The sequence below is a fragment of the Phocoena phocoena genome, chromosome 10 (assembly GCF_963924675.1).
Source record: "Phocoena phocoena chromosome 10, mPhoPho1.1, whole genome shotgun sequence".
In the NCBI taxonomy this organism is placed as follows: Eukaryota; Metazoa; Chordata; class Mammalia; order Artiodactyla; family Phocoenidae; genus Phocoena; species Phocoena phocoena.
Genome location: NC_089228.1, coordinates 96720043 through 96736911, shown reverse-complemented (window position 1 = coordinate 96736911; position 16869 = coordinate 96720043).

Below are 16869 nucleotides of genomic sequence, written 5' to 3'. Positions count from 1 at the left end.
CCCATTATATCCCAAACACACAGAGGTGGTATGTTTGGATTCCTAGAGCTTGGCATATTGCTAGGCACACAGTCAGAACTTAATAAATATCTGTTGAATAAGTGAATGTGTGCAAACCAGGTGTGGTTGTCTATTGAGCCTTACTCGAAATAGCTGCCTCATTCATTAAAAACCTACGAGGTTCAGACTGTTCAGCTGCTGGGTTCTGGGGAGGAGGTGGAATACTAACGTGAGTAAGACATAGGCTAATCCCCGTAGGAACGCACAGTCAAGTGGCAGAGACAGATATGTAAACAAAAAATTACAGCACGATGTGACAAGTACTGTAATAGAGGCGTGTATGACATACTAATGGAGCCTAAATTATCCTGCAAATTATTCTGTCATTCTAAATATGCAGGAGATGGAGTTAAAGATGAATGCATTGAGTAAATCATAGGAGACTCTCGATGTCATGTAGGAGAAGGTAAGAATTCATGTAACCTCACTGAGTAAAGTTGTGGTAACCACCAGCACAGGTAACAGTTTTGTCTGATGGAGATTGTAACCCATTCCTTCTTCGGCCAGTCACAGAATGATGAGGTACAAAGAGCAGGGGCTCAAACCTGGGCTTGAGTCTGCGCATGACCTTGAGCTGGGCAGACATCAGCCTCATTGGGATGTTAGTTAGTTCCCTCAGGTGTGAAATGGGGCTCAGGGAATCTGGAATGGTGATTGTCTCACTTCCTAAAGCCAGGACATCTACTGGGCTAAAGGAGTAATGGATGTGGGCTAGCCTCTGAAGAGATTGGCGGGGAGTCCCAAGCCCACACCGATACACACCCCACTCCAGCACATACCGTAGAGCCAACCATAGTGGAAGGTGTTGGAAGACCCTTCACAGTGATGACGGCAGGTAGCACAGTGGAGAGAAGGAATTAAGGATGATGGAGCCCAGAATTCTTGAGGTTATGGTGAAAAGGTTGAGGGAGTGTGGTTTCATTCTGGCACAAGGGAGAGACCCCTCCCGCTCATGGTGCTGAACAAACTAACTGGTAAATCCCAATCATTTTAAGCTTCAAGACAAGACGTGTTGGTGGGACTTAACCTGTATTCCACTTACCTTCTTAACCTACAGAGAACCATGTTGAGACGGCTCCTTCCCTTTAAAGTTGATATATACCTCCCCAGCCCTCATAGGCTCCCTTAGCTTCACCCACCCTTTGGTAAATAGTCCCATTATTAAATTCCCAGCTGGGTGGGGCTACCTTTTTCTGCTGGAACTCTAACTGATGGAGCCAGTCAGACTGTGTGCCCCTCCAGGAGTATCTGATGCAGTTCTGGGCCCTCAGCACTGTTTAGGGTAGCAGGTAAATTCTAGATGCTAATGAAGAGTTGTTTGCATGGATCAATTCTGGTATCGTGGTCTTCTTAATATCTACCTGGGGCGGGGGTAGGTTCTCTAACCGTTGGGTTTCCAGATTATTACCACTCTCATAACCCAGTGCTGTTTGTATTTCCCTGGAAGCACTGCTGCCTCTGAACCAATATCACCCCCACTGTCTTCTAAAGGCCCTCTCCCCAGTAAAAGGTACCTACCTTTTATTCTGGAAATAATTAAATGTGTGAGATGCCCAGTTGAAGTCAAGGTTCAGGGAGACTAGGATCTTCCTCCCAGTGGACTTTGCATCCCTAGGATCCTTTGTCCATTTGCTGTACATGTGGCTGAAAACTGAGTTAGAATGAAGCGTTTCACCCATTGGGTTATTTATACCACATCTAACAGCACTTGATTTTCTCAGAGGTCACTGTGACTGCCCTGCTTTTCAAAAACTAGAACATTTATTAAAGGCTGCCATCTGAAGTCTGTTTGGTGAGACCATGTGTGGGTTTCCAGCCACCAAACCAAGCCAGCTCAGAAAGGCATTGGAACCTGTTTTTTTCAATCTATGAAAACTTTCCTGGCCCATCACTTTGCCTGTTGCATTGGGAAACCTGATTCAGATCTGCCTTACTATTTGATCTCCAGTTCTGCTTTTGCAGTGGAATGCAGTGTCTGTGTTAATCTTCTCAGACTCACTTAGAGCAGCAGAGTTCTCTGTTGGTAGTTTTGATGGTGCATTTTCAATTGGGAGGCCAAAGAACTCTTCCTGTTTACAAGCATGAAATTGACTCACATTGTCTTAAAGTTTAGAGCAGGAAAGAACAGTTTGAGGTCAGTTAATTCAACCTCTTCATCTTTCAGATGAGAAAATTAAAGCTCAGAGAGGTTAAAGGACTTGCCCCAAATCACACAGCTGTTAATGGGGGAGCAATGACCAGAACACAAGTGTCTTAACAATCAGGCCAGTGAGCTTTCACTGTTTCTTGAATTGCTTTGTTTTGTACCCAAGCTCTGAAATTTTCAGGTGAATTTCTCTTGCTTTAATTGGGTTGTGTGTCACTTGATTACGTGAGGTCTGATGAAGTTATTAAAGAGAAGCTGTCTACCTAGAAATGACTTTTTTAGATGCCATGTCAGATTTCATGTTTTGCAAAATTGTGTTAATGAGAAATACATGAGTTTTCTCATGAAAGAACTCAGATATTTCAGATAGAATTTTATATGCTGAACTAATCAGCAAAGTTAAAAAACATAGTCAGTGCTGACCAATCAGCAATTCCAGTTTCAGTCTTTGAAACTCTCATGTAAATGCCTGTTTTCTTGGGAAATTCAGCACAAGGAGATCAGCAGGTAAGCTCTGGTTGTCTAGTTTTAGTCGTCTATGTAGTACCGTGTGTGAATCACGTAGATTCAATACCTAAACTGCACTTGGCTGATTTTCCATCTAATAATTATGTCGTTTGCTGAAAGAGCAGCATTGAAGTCCCTAACAATAATTAGGGATTAGTCTGTTTCTCCTTTCAGCTCTATCAGTGTTTGCTTTATGTGTTTGAGACTCTGTTATTTGGTACATGTATCTTTAGGATCGCTATGTCTTCCTGGTGATTAATCCTTTTCACATTATGTAATGTCTCTCATTGTCTCTAGTAAGTTTCTTTGCTCAGATAAAGTCTACCTTATCTGATAGTAATATTATTATTTCTTCTTTTTTAAATTAATGCTTACATGGTACCTATTTTTAATCTTTTTACGGTCAATCTACCTATTTTGTTGAAATTAAAGCAAGTTTCTTGTAAACAGCATAGATGAGTTGTGAGGTTTTTCTTAACCCACTGTGCCAATCTCTGCCTTTTAATAGTTGTGTTTATTTATTTATTTATTTTGCGGTACACGGGCCTCTTACTGTTGTGGCCACTCCCGTTGCGGAGCACAGGCTCCGGACGCGCAGGCTCAGCGGCCAGACGCTCCGCGGCATGTGGGATCTTCCCGGACTGGGGCACGAACCTGTGTCCCCTGCATCGGCAGGCGGACTCTCAACCACTGCGCCACCGGGGAAGCCCAATAGTTGTGTTTAGACACTTACATTTAAGGTAGTTGTTGGTATGTTAGGACTTACGTCTTCCATTTAGTTGTTTGCTTTCTCCTTGTTTCCTCTGGTTTGTTTTTTTTTTATACCTCTGTTCCTCCTTTCTTGCCTCCCATGTATTAATTAAACACTTAGGATTCCGTCTTGATTTAATTATAGTATTTTTGAGTGTATCTCTTTGTGTAGTTTTCTTTACAGTTGCTCTGGGTATGACAATATACATATGTGACTTATTACAGCCTACTGGCATTACAGTTTACCACTTGGACTCCTTACTTCCATTTTAGTCCCTTTACTTTTCCCATTTTTAAATATCATAGTCTTGGAAATCAGTTAGTGTTGCAATTTTTGCTCTACTTATTAAATGATTTATAAAACTCATGAGAAGAGTTAGTGTATTGTATATACCATATTTCTGCTCTTTACATTTGTTCTTTCATCCTTTCTGATGCTACAAGTTTCATCCTTTTGTCATTGTCTTCCAGTTTGAATTAAGTCATCCTTCAGGATCCTTGGGGGATTGGTTCCGAGACCTCTTGCAGATACCAAAATCCAAAGATGCTCAAGTCCCTTATATAAAATGGTGTAGTATTTGCCTATAACCTAGGTACATCCTGCTGTATATTTTAAATCTCTAGATTACTTACAATACCTAAAACAATGTAAATGCTATGTACAGGCAGACCTCGGAGATATTGCAGGTTCAGTTTCAGGCCACCACAATAAAGCAAATATCATAATAAAGTGAGTCACTTGCGATCTTTTGGTTTTCCAGTGCATATAAAAGTTATATTTAGGCCTTCCCTGGTGGCGCAGGGGTTGAGAGTCCGCCTGCCGATGCAGGGGACGCGGGTTCATGCCCCGGTCCGGGGGGATCCCACATGCCGCGGAGCAACTGGGCCCGTGAGCCATGGCCACTGAGCCTGCGCATCCGGGACCTGTGTGCTCCGCAACGGGAGAGGCCACAGCAGTGAGAGGCCCGCGTACCACAAAAAAAAAAAAGTTATATTTACAGTATTCTATAGTTTATTTAGTGTGCAATAGCGTTATTTCTAAAGAATGTACATAACTTAATTAAAAAATACGTTATTGCTAAAAAATGCTAACCATCGTCTGAACCTTCAGTGAGTTGTAGAAACATCAAAGATAACTGATCACAGGACACCAAACAAATAAAATAATGAAAAAGTTTGAAATATTGTGAGAATTATCAAAATGTAATGCAGAGACACACAGTGAGCAAGTGCTGTTGGAAAAATGGCACTGATAGACTTGCTGATGCAGGGTTGCCACAAACCTTCAATTTGTAAAAAAGTGCAATATCTGTGAAGTGCAATGAAGCAAAGTGCAATAAAATGAGGTATGCCTGTGAATAGTTGTAAATACAGTATAAATGTTATGTAAATAGTTGCTGTGTGGCAAATTCAAGTTTTGCTTTTTGGAACTTTCTGGAAGGTTTTCTTGGAATATCTTTGATCTGCAGTTGGTTGAATCTGTGGATGTGGAGATATGGAGGGCTGAATGTATTTCCTTTAGCCATTTTTTAAGGGTGATTCTGCTAGTAACAAAATTCTTTAAGTTTTCCTTCATCTGAGAATGTCTTTATTTCCCTTTCATTCCTGAAGAATAGCTTTGTAAGATACAGAATTCATTGACAGTTCTTTTCTTTCAGCACTTGAAAAATACTATGCAACTTCCTTCTGGCCTCCATGGTTTCAGATAAGAAATATGCTTTTATTTGAATTTGTGCTCCTTTACGGTTAATGTGTCATTTCTCTCTGGTTGCTTTGAAGACTATCTTTAGTTTTCAGAAGTTTATTTATGATGTGTTGTGGCTTGAATTTCTTTGGGCTTATCATATTTGGAGATTGTGCAATTTCTTAAATCTGTAGATTTACACCTTTCACCAAATTTGAGGAATTTTCAGCCATTTTAAAAGAATATTCTTTCAATCTAACTCTCTTTCTACTCTCCTTCTGGAACTCCAGTGGTATGAATTTTGGATCCTTAGTTGTTGTCTCACAGTTCCCGGAGGCTCTTCTAACTCAGTTTGCTTTTTTTCAGTCTATTTTCTCTCTGATTTTCAACGTGAGTAAATTGCTCCAGAAGTTCATTGATTCTATCCTCTGTTATCTCCACTCCGCTACTGAGCCCATTCAGTGAGGTCTTTCGTTTTTGTTTTTGTCTGTTTTTCTGTTACTGTTATCTTTCAGTTCTATAATTCCAGTTGAGTTTTTTTACAGCTTCTATTTCTTTGTGGATATTTTCTGTTTTTCATGTGTTTCAAGAGAATTTTTAATTGTTCATTAAAGCATTTTTGTAATAAGTGCTTTGCAGTCTTTGTCAGATAATTCCAGTATATGATTCATCTTTGTGCTGGTGGCTGTTGATTGTCCTTTCTTATTCAAGCTGTGCTTTTTCTGGTTCCTGGTATGGCTGGGATTTTCAGTTGTATCCTAGAGATTTCGATTATTATCTTAAGAGTCTCTGAGTCTTATTTAAATCTTTTAGCAATCAGTCACCCTGTTCAGGGTTAGCACACGAGTCCTGGCCTGACTTTTGTAGGCTGTGGTTCCAATGGCAATTTAATTTCCTGAGCCTTTGTGATGCTACTTTGATTTGCTTTGTTTATTTGGTATCACTGGGGGTCCCAGTATTCCAACCAGAAATATCTATGGACATTACCAAAAGTCCCTGGGGAGAAGAGAACATCACCCCCAAGTGAGGACCATTACTCTATAGAAACCAGAAGAGTTCAATGCGCTCCATATAGAACAGGCCATGATCCTGTAGGGAGATGGGAATATGTTCTCCCCTAAAGCTTTGTGGAAGTACTTTAGGATCCCAATCTGTGTTTACGTGCGCTGACTCCTTCAGCCTGGGATGAGGGAAGACTTTATTTGCCTCTTACTACCTCCCAAATTTGTACTCAGGGAGGCTATTGATAATGGCTCCTATAATGGAACAGAATTTGATTTCCTATATAACCCAGCTCAGAAGTTAATCTAGCCCTTGACAAACAAGTGGTCTTTATTAAGGAATTACAGCTATCAAGTGTCAAGGTGAAATCCTCTTAGCCTTACATATATAACATGCATGTTTATATATTCTGTTTTAAGACATCTGCCAAAGATCGTTATCAAATACATCCTTTTCTTCACATTAGTTGGTTTTCTTGTTATTTCTGCATTGCTGAAGTGACATCACATGACCTTTTGAAAGTTTTTGCTTTTCTGCCTGGAAACATAGGGCAGTGTTTCATAAAAGCAAGGAAAAGGTTGCTGTGCTTTAAAAAAAAAAAAAAAATCCCCTTAACACAAAAAGTAAACCCCAAAATCCAAAAAACACACAGACTGCCAGATTGTTTATTGCAGAGTTGACTCATTTGGTCAAAAGGAGTTGTTTTGGCTAATCCTTTACTTGACTGCCCTCTGAATAGAAATGCCATCCTCAACGTGTATGAAAATGAAATGAAACCTCACAGAACACTTGTTTACAAAATGGCTGAAGTTTAAGGTCAAATCTGTTAGCCTCCTTGGCATTTTCTTCCTGCCAAGCACGTCTGAATCATCTAGAATTGCTTCACCTTATCCGGTTGGTTGAGGTGCAGTTTCCACCGTTCTCCTCCAGAAGGTTCATAGCCTTTGGAGCTACTCAAAGTGATTCTAGTTTTTGTTGGTGCCTAAATTAAATCACATGCCAATACAGAATAAACTCAGCATCTCTCTCTTACCTTCAACAACAATAGATCTCTTTGAAACCTGGCCTCTCGGGATAAGAATGTTTTATAGATTGTAAGCTCCTGGGGACAGAAGTACAGCCGCTGCTCAGCTGCTTAGAGGGAATGTCTCCTCCTGAGCCTCTGCTCAAGTACCAGCCCTTTGCGTTCTTGTCTTCAAAGATGTCAGAACTTTTTCCATGATATCCTGCCTTTTCCCCTTCTCTGTCCCCCTTCCAAAATTCAGAGGGAGTAATGTTGAAATGATTCGGAAAAGGCCTACATAGGGAGTAGGTGAAGCATAGTCGGTTGTCTTCAAGATTGTCCTCAAACCATGAGGCCTCTTTGCCAGTGAACTTACTTGAAGTGCTGAGGTGCTGACTTTTTTGTGTTCTTGGAAACAGTGATTGTCTCACTGCAGGCCTAATGACACCCTCCCCTACCGCTGTAATACGACAGAACGGTTTTTACGAAGTTATTGGCTCTTTAGTGGTGTTAGTGTGAGCATCCCTGGTTCCATAAATCTGGCTGTAGCTTTCAAAGTGAGCACCGGTTCAGGAGCTGAGAGAGAAGCCACTGGGCCGAGAAGCCACTGGGCCAAGTGCCACCTAGGAAAATGCAGTGCTCAGTCCTGGCACTGCCATTTTTCTACCATCAGTGACATCATTATGGGGATACTAAGAGGGGATGACCAAGGAAATGTTTGCAAGATGCTGGATGATTTGAGTGGTCCTCAGGTTGCTTTCTGTTTGGTGAGGCTGCTGGTCTGCAGCTAAATGTTGGCTTCCAAAGAAGCATGGACTCCAAAGTAAAGTGAGGCAAAGCCTGGTCACTTAGTGGCCAAGGCTGTGGGCTCCAAAGTCAGCACGCCCTGCTTCAAATCCTAGTTTCACTTCTTTCTACCTGCGTGACAGTGAGCAAGTTAATGAAACTCTGAGTCTCAGCTTCTTCAACTGTAAAATGGGGATAATGATAGTGCCCAACTCATAGTATGGCCATGCAAGTTGAATGAGACAGTACATGTGAAGTGTTAAGGATAGAACTTGTAGTAAGTACTCAATAAGTGTTAGGTTTTATGATAGGAATTACTCACAGCCTGTCTGTCCTCACAGACCTGATCAGAATGCCCATCTGGCCGACAACAAGTACCCCAGCACTAGAAAGAATGGTCACAGGAACAACTTTTGCAGTGTGTCTTTGGTGAATGGCATGTTGATGTGCTAAATCTATCAATAGGTTCTTCATTGCAAAAAGCCTGAATTCTTTCCAGAAAACATTTGACGGGAACAATTTTCACGCATATTTTAGAGTTCTCTTAAGGTCAACATTAGCTTTTAAACTGAAGAAAAGCTGTGACTCTTGACCTGGGGCTTTCCATTAAGACTGCAACTCAGAATTTCCCAATGCCTCCTGCTTAGTTTCTTAGAAATTGAAAAGACCAACTGAAATAGACCTAAATTCCAAGGTTTGTGGATTATCATCACCTCTTTCTTTGTGTGTGAGTGTGTGTGTGTGTGTGTGTGTGTGTGTGTGTACATAATGGGGGCAGGTTCATGTGGGCAAGGGTGGGTAAGAAGAAAAGTAAACACTCACTGTTGAGTTGGTGTCTTTGTTTTAATCAAGGGGGATGCTAAGCGATGATTAGAAGTGTCTTCTGGTAGCAGAGAGAAATATGGAAAAATTAGAGTGTGTTCAACTGTTTACCAAATTTTGAAGCCTCAGAAAACTGATTTTGAATTCATAACCCAAATATTGTCGAGTTAAAAGTATTTCCTTTTAAAGAAATCAGACAGCAGGAGTGACTGTTTCTCAGAGATGGAGATAAATGTGCATGGCTCTAATGGACCACACAGAGACCCAAGGATCCTGGGAGTTCTCTGTGTTCGAGAAGTAGAGACACAGCCTTCAGTACCTCAGATATCATAGAACGAGAAGAAAAGGGGGAAGAAGGTGCTTGGTCCACCAGTTTCTCTGCCCTTCCACTTCATCCCCAGCTCAGCAGGGAGACAACAGGACGCTGAGTTATGGCTCATTCACCAACCCCACAGAAGAAGGAGTCCCTGTACCCATGCCTAGAGCTCCTAAGAAGGTGCTCTGTGAGCCCCCTCAGTGAGCCCCGATTGAACAGACCAGAGCAGAATGTTTCAGCTTCCCATCCTGGATGGATGCTGTGGACTGTTGGTGTCCTCTCAAAATTCACATGTTGAAACCCTAATCCCCCATTTGATGGCATTTGGAGATGGAAGCCTTTGGAGGGTAGTTAGGTCATGAGGATGGAGCCCTCAAGATGGGATTACTGCTCTTATAAGATATACAGGAGAGTTTGCTTCCTCTGTCTGCTCTCTGCCTTGTGAAGATACAACGAGAAGACAGCCATCTACAAGCCAGAGATGGGCTCTCACCAGACACTGGATCTGCTGGCACCTTGATCGTGGACTTCCAGCCTCCAGACCATGAGGAATAAATATCTGTGTTTAAGCCACCCAGTCTATGGTATTTTTGTTATAGCAGCCTGAAATGTCTAAGACAGTGGGTATACCCACTCCATCTTCCCTCCATTTCTTTAGGTGGGGAGAGACACGTTTACGATGTGAGACCAAAATGGTGGTGCATCCATCTGGCCTGGTATAGACTGAGCCTGGGTGAAGGTTAGAACTGAGAGCCCCTTCAGCTGCCTGAGAAAAGGAACAAGATAAGGAAATGGAACTTGTCCTTTGAAGTACTAAAACTATAGTTATTAGATATTGGCCACTTAAAATTATTATAACATTTAAATTTAACAAATTTCATTAATTTGTTAAAGATGTCATCCACATAAATAATAACGTGCTAATGTTGATTAAGCACAACAGTGACCCAAGCATGTACAAACCACTTTACGCAAATTCTCTCATTTATTTTCTTTCCCACAACCCTCTAAAGCAAGTTCTGTTGTGCCATTTTACAATTGAGGAAGCCACATCTGAGGGTATGAGTGGTTAACTAACTTATCCAAGGACACAGCAATAAATAACAGAACTTGGGACTTGAAGCCATTTCTGTCTGACTCAGAAACCAGTCATCATATGGGGATTCTGCATACTTTCTTGGAAACTATTCCATGAATCTAAAGTCATTCCAAAATAAGAAAGGTTATTTAAAAAATAAAATCCATTATCTAAATTGCTTTACTAGGCTACTTTTTCAAGCAGCTTGTGAGAGGTTTGCTTTGTTTATCTGCTAAATTTCCTGGAGATTTTGAAAAATAGTGTGTTATATTTTCACCTGGGGATCCTTCCAGCACCTGTATTCCTAAAGTATTCTTCTTGTATTTCTTCATGCAAAAGCACTCAGAGTAGAGCTTGCTTGCTTACTGGAAAGCTCCCAGTAAATGTTAGTTGTCATCATCATCATCACTAGCTTCACAAGTAACCATTTGTTACATTATACTTTAAAAATCAGTGAACATTATTAATCTCCCCTACTAGACTGTGAATGGCTCACGAGTAGGGACCTATTGAGTAGGTGCTCAATAACTTCTATAAAACAAATAAATCCCTGTGCTCACAATTAGATCTTTCAGCAATGAATCTTCAAACCGACAGCATTTTGTTCCTGTTTCTGTTTCTAATTCTCCTTTGCCCTGGAGGAACAGGGGTGTTGCCAAAGTGCTGTCCTCTGCGTGACTCCTGGCCACTTTGTAAGAGGAGAAGCCCGGTTGCTCCATCCACCTGATGCTTGGGGTAGGGATGCGACCGACTTAAAGGCACCCATTCCTAAGGTGGTTTTCCTATGCATGTCCTCTTCAGTTCTAACTCAGCTAGGTCCGGCTATCCTCTCTGCTATGCTGCGTATCAAGGGAAACTCCACAAATGGGAACAAAATGAGTGTGACCCTCATGCCTCATGGACACAATTTAAAAGGAGTCCAATTGTCTTTTCTTGCTGTCATGTTAAATGTTTCTTAATGCCATATTCCCATTTCCACTAAATGCGAACAGCTGTTTATAAATCCCTGAGAGCTGGGAAGATTGAGGGCATGGTTCCAGAAGCCTGATGCATCAGGAAATGTGAACTCTGAAAAACAAAAGTTTTCACTGAGGCTTTGATGAGCCAGCATACTCTGTGTGTTCACTGAGATGGCAGGCCCCATCACATGAGTTTGCTCAACCAACTGGTGACACTTGACCAGGGTACTGTTTTAAAAGATGTTAGTTCTAGGTACTTGCTGGAAAAACCCTCTAGCTCAGCACTGTCCAACAGAACTTTCTGCAATGATGGAGATTTTTACATCTACGCTGGCCAGGAAGGTAGCCAGAAGCCACATGTAGTTATTAAGCCCTTGAAATACAGCTAGTGCAACTGAGGAACTGTTTTATCTATTTTAACTTATTGAGATTTAACTCACCCCATGTGGCTAGTGGCTACCATATTGGATAGAGCAGTTCTGGGGGAAGAGGACTGAGGGGCTTCCTGGGATGCAGGACATTCAGTGTTAAAACCAGACAATCCCAGGCAAACTAGAATAGTTGGTCACTCTAAAGCAGATTCCTTTGTAAAATATGTTTGGCATATTTGGAAGTGAGAATTAGACATGTGCTAGTTACATGTAGAGTGAAAGGGAGAGAAACGCAGAGGCAAGGTAAAGAACTGAGTTTTCCCTCCCAAGCAGAATACCTATAAAATATTCTTTCAAATGAATGAATTGATGTGATCACAGAGTTGGTTATTAAAACTGAGGTAGTCTATGTAAAGCTGCAATAAAAATATGAATATGGAAAACACCAACAAGACACTTATCCTCAGACTACCTGAAGAAACCACCAGTAACCTACTTGACCATATTTTGAATCCCACTCAGGTGGGAAAGTAGAAGGTAATTAGTGAGTTCACTGAAAAATCATAACTGCCTTGATTTCCTCATCCCAGACAAGGATGTGGTTAAGAACCCTTAGAAGTTTCTTCTTGGATATGCTTCTTCTGGGAAAGGCTTCTCTACCCCAACATCTCATCTACCTGCCAGCCAGGGAGCCAGAAGCTCTCCCTGAGTGGATTCCTCTGGAGTAAGCATTGTCCTCTATGAAAATACAGATATCTTCTAAGAGGGGGCACATGGGACCATATATTAGTATCCTGTTGTATTTTTAAAGTTTATCAGATTCATCTCAACTATCGCGATCCTGAAGGAATGAAATAAAGCAGTGGTTCCCAAACACTTTTGATTATGTCTCCTTATCAGCAAAAATTTTGAGCTCTGTCCCCAATATATGTATATTTATTGGTAACTACTGTCTATCCATACATTTTAATAAAGGATTTTTTTTTTATATTTTGAAGAAGAAGCCCACTTTTTATTTTGCTTTGCTTTACTGTTCTCATATCTCTAGTTCAATTGATCTAAATCAGCATCCATATTAAAATGTATACGTAATTTCAGTCATATTGGTTACCTGAATCCCGATGACTTTAGAAGTAGTGATGTCTTGGGTGTCTTTGTGTCATTAAAGAGAGTTAAAAATTACCTATTTCAGGGCTTCCCTGGTGGCACAGTGGTTGAGAGTCCGCCTGCCGATGCAGGGGACACGGGTTCGTGCCCCGGTCCGGGAGGATCCCATATGCCGCGGAGCGGCTGGGCCCGTGAGCCATGGCCGCTGAGCCTGTGCGTCCGGAGCCTGTGCTCCGCAACGGATTTCCTTGCCATCTTGCCATCAGTGGTTACTAAACTCTATTGTGCGTAAGCATTAGCTGGGGATCTTGTTTTTTTAGAAAATAAAACAGAATTCCTGATTCCAACCCAAGAGATTCTGTTTCAGTAGGTCTGGGGAAGAATCAATGTTTGGAATAGGGCCCCCTCCATGCAGGCAGCCCACAGCTGGACTGTACGCATATCTGTAGAAGTACTGGAGGAGACAGTGGGAATGGGCGATCACCAGGGCACCCTCAGGAGTGAGTAAAACAGTCTCGACTTTATTACTGGGTGGCAACTGCTCAGAAGCATGATCTTTTTCACAGAATTGCTAGGAACGGGGAAATGGGCGGGGGAGTGGATGTGGGCGTAGATGTGTGCAGATGTAACACCAGGTTCTGTCTATGAAGCTAAACACTTAGAATTGGTTTTCTTTCCCTCTCTCAAGAAGCAAGCTTGTTTTGAATGGATCCATTTTCAATACACTAAATCCTTCAGAAATCACTTAGTGTTACACCTCAGAATAATTATTTGTAAATTCATGTGTCATTAACAACTCTGCCATTCCCCACCCCCTCAGAAAACAATTGTTTAAATGGGTCATCTTGATTCATGGTTCACAATGAGACTTAGGTCAGGTGTGGATCTTGGTCCCAAAGTAAACTTATTACTGGGGCACCAAAAGAATACAAGCATCATATGACATCCAACTATACACTTTCTTGATTGCCACAGATAAGTTATGTAATCGGGAGGGCAGAGGCAGCTGAATAATTTACTTCTTAGAAACCTCTTAAGCCCCAGAAAGTAGACCCTAAATAGGTGAGCCTGCTCCCGGGATCCTAAGCGTATACAGACCTGTCTGTAGCCAGCATGAACACAGGGCGTGGTTCTGAAGATAGGATTCTAGATATGCTCCCTGATTAAGAGAATGGTAGTTATTGCTGAAATAGAAATAAAACATCATTTCAGATTCAGGCTCTTTGTAAAGCCTATTGCAATGTTCAGTATTCACCTTCACCTTCACCATTTTCTTTTCTTTGTTTTGAGGCATGCATGACCTTGAAAAATCATTGAGCATAATTAGTCAGAAAATTGAACTTTTTCTTTGCTTATAGGAATTAATTTGGCAAGCCATGGTTAATTTAGCAAGAATGTTTGCACTAACTATATTCTGTGTATCTAACCCTCTGTATACGATTGTGCCCTGTGATCACTTTGAAATGCTGCCTACAGTTTATGTTTTGAAGGTTGAGAGTTGCAGGAGGTCTTTAGGGAGACCCTTCTGGTGTGAGAAAGGAGGGTTTCTTGTTTCTTATTTCACATAAGGCATATCCTCAAGCATAATTCTGTTATTTGCTGCTCATTGAAATCATGTCAGTCCTGAGAGAAGAGTATTCTGGAAATCATTCTAAATCAAATTCATGGGATTTCTGATCCAGGATCCCTGAGATTTGCTAGTTTAGTTCAAAAGGAAGCTCTAACAGCAAAGGCACCCCTAGCCATCAAGGGTACACTGGGATATAGAGGGTTTACATGAATTTAGCGCCTCGTCTTACTGCCTTCCCTCCAGAGCCACCTTGCTACCCGATGAGATCCCATCCCTGCTCTCTTGTATACCTTCAGAACGTTTTTCAGTGTTTCCCAAGCACTTGTCAATTTCATCCCTTGTAAATGGAGGGGCTAAAGAACTGTGATGGGGTAGAGCAGACCACATCAGGCTTGACTGAATGACACAACTCAGTGGCCAGTAATGTGTGTGGGCATGGCCTTTTCTTCCCCTCTGCCACTCCCATCTGGAAACTTGGCCACCAAAAGGTCTCCCTCGCTGGTAGGTGGTAATTTATTTTGCTGATTGAAAAATAAAAGAACCACACCACAGCGCATATAAATATCTGAGGCGTTGGGAAATAACACCTGCTAGACAGTACTAAGCTCCTCTTAGTTTTATTCTTTCTCAGGGTATAGGGAAAACTTTTTCTGATTGTAAAGAAGAGAATAAATTACAGCTGGAACCCTAGGCTCTGAAAGAAAGAAGGATGAAGGAAAGGGGCATTTTCTCAACTTCCAGGCATCCAGTGTTCCAGAGATGATTCACTGAGTATTCAAATGGCTGGTGCCTGGGCCCCCGCCCCGCTGCTGCTTATCTGGGTAGGTGAGTTGGGTGTTGCCCAGCAAGGGTGTGCACACCAAAACAGCAAGTGGCAGGACAAACCTGGGCTTGCTCTTATCTGTGTCTCATTGGATTCATGTGGTCTAGATCTTCCAGAGACGGGCCACTGAGCAGCTGAGTCTGCAATGCCAGTTGTACTTTGCCAGGCGCCTTCCGGCAGCAAACGTGCCATATTGGTGGGCTAACCTACTAGTGACTTTAGTGGTTTAAAGTTTAGGAAAGTTTTGGCTAGATTTGAGGAGAGGGGGTAGTACTTGAGGAAGGCATTGGGAGGATGTGGGGGTGAGGGAGGCCTTTCAGTGTTTTGGAAAACACATCTTGCTGACATCCTGCTGACACCCTTTACCCTATCGGAGTACGATAATTAATACCCACTATCAGTTGGGTAACTTTTAAGAACAGAAGGAAACAAGATGCCCTGCATAGTGTTTAAGTGGAGAAAACTAAAAGTGGAGGATGAAAGGGCATTCTGCTCTTAGATCTCAATTCAACCCGTGGGCAGGAAGGTTCCTCATCACCCCTTCTCACCCCTCCATTATCTTTGACCAAAGCAGTAAATGGCATTAAACCTGTCTGTGTGATTTCACACTAGAACTGTAATTGAGCAGGCCTCCGGCAACACTTCATTGGCACGGAGAATAAATGGTCAGAAACACAAGCTGCAGTTCTGAGAAGCTGCCCAAACCCATGTCCCCTGTCCACCCACTGCAAGGCCCCTTATCCTCTCTGCAACGCTTCATCCTCACACAGTGGAGAAGCTCAAATGCCAGCTCTAAGTGCATGTAGCTCACCTCAGGCTGCCCGAGTTTCCTAAGAACGGAAGGCAGGGAGCTCGAGACCAAGCCCAGCTTCCTGCACACGGCATTTCCGGCCCAGAGCTCTGCCTGCTGCTGGCCGCCTCTTCCCCTAAGATCAGAAATGCTGTGTGGGAAGGGCAGTCCCCTCGCCTCCTTCCTTACCTGGCCACACAGCCACCAGTCCATCCAAGCCAGCTGTCAGCCTGGGAAGATAGGCACCTGCAAGCTGTTTTTCTTAAGATTTGGCCTCACCTTGTGTGGTTTCCACAGGATGGCTCTGTTCCTAAACACGGTCCTCATGCCAAGTTGCAAAATAAAAAACAAGAAAGGTGGCTCTGGTTTGGTTGCTTGGCTGTGAGAATGCCCTCAAAGGTAAGCAGGCGGCATACCTGGCTGATGAGTGGTGACAGTTGTGGCTGCCAGGCAGTGTGGGTGCACTCGCCAGCAAGAGCCACTTTTTTTTTTTTTTTTGGTGAGCGGGAGTTCAGAGGCAACTCCCTCCGGAGCTGGCATCACCCACCTGAAGTAGGAAAGTACAGGAATGGGGCGATGAGGGAGAGTGTGTGCATCTTTGGGGGTGGGTATGGGCAAGTGCAACACAAAAGGTTTCTATCAATGAAGCCAAGGAGTGGTTTTCCTTTTTTTGAAATTGCTTCATTATAAGCGATATACAGAGAACTGCACATATCTAATGTGTACAAATTGATGAGTTCAGACATATGCAAAGTCTTATGATACCATCACTGTAATCAAGGTAATAGACATTTCCAACACCTCCCAACTTTTCCTTGTATCCCGTAGGCTTTTTTTTTTTTTAATGGTTTTTGTTTTCTTTTTGTGGTAAGAACATTTAACACGAGATCTATACTCTTAACAAAATGTTAACTATTGTTAACTATAGGCAAGTACAGCAGATCTCTAGAGCTTATTAATTTAACATAACTGAAACTTTATACCTATTGAACAACAACTCCCCATTTAGAACTGATTTTCCTTTAACTAAACCTCTGTTTTACAAGAAGCTGCAAGAGCTTTGGGTTTTCTTCCCATGAAGCAACATGATTTAGC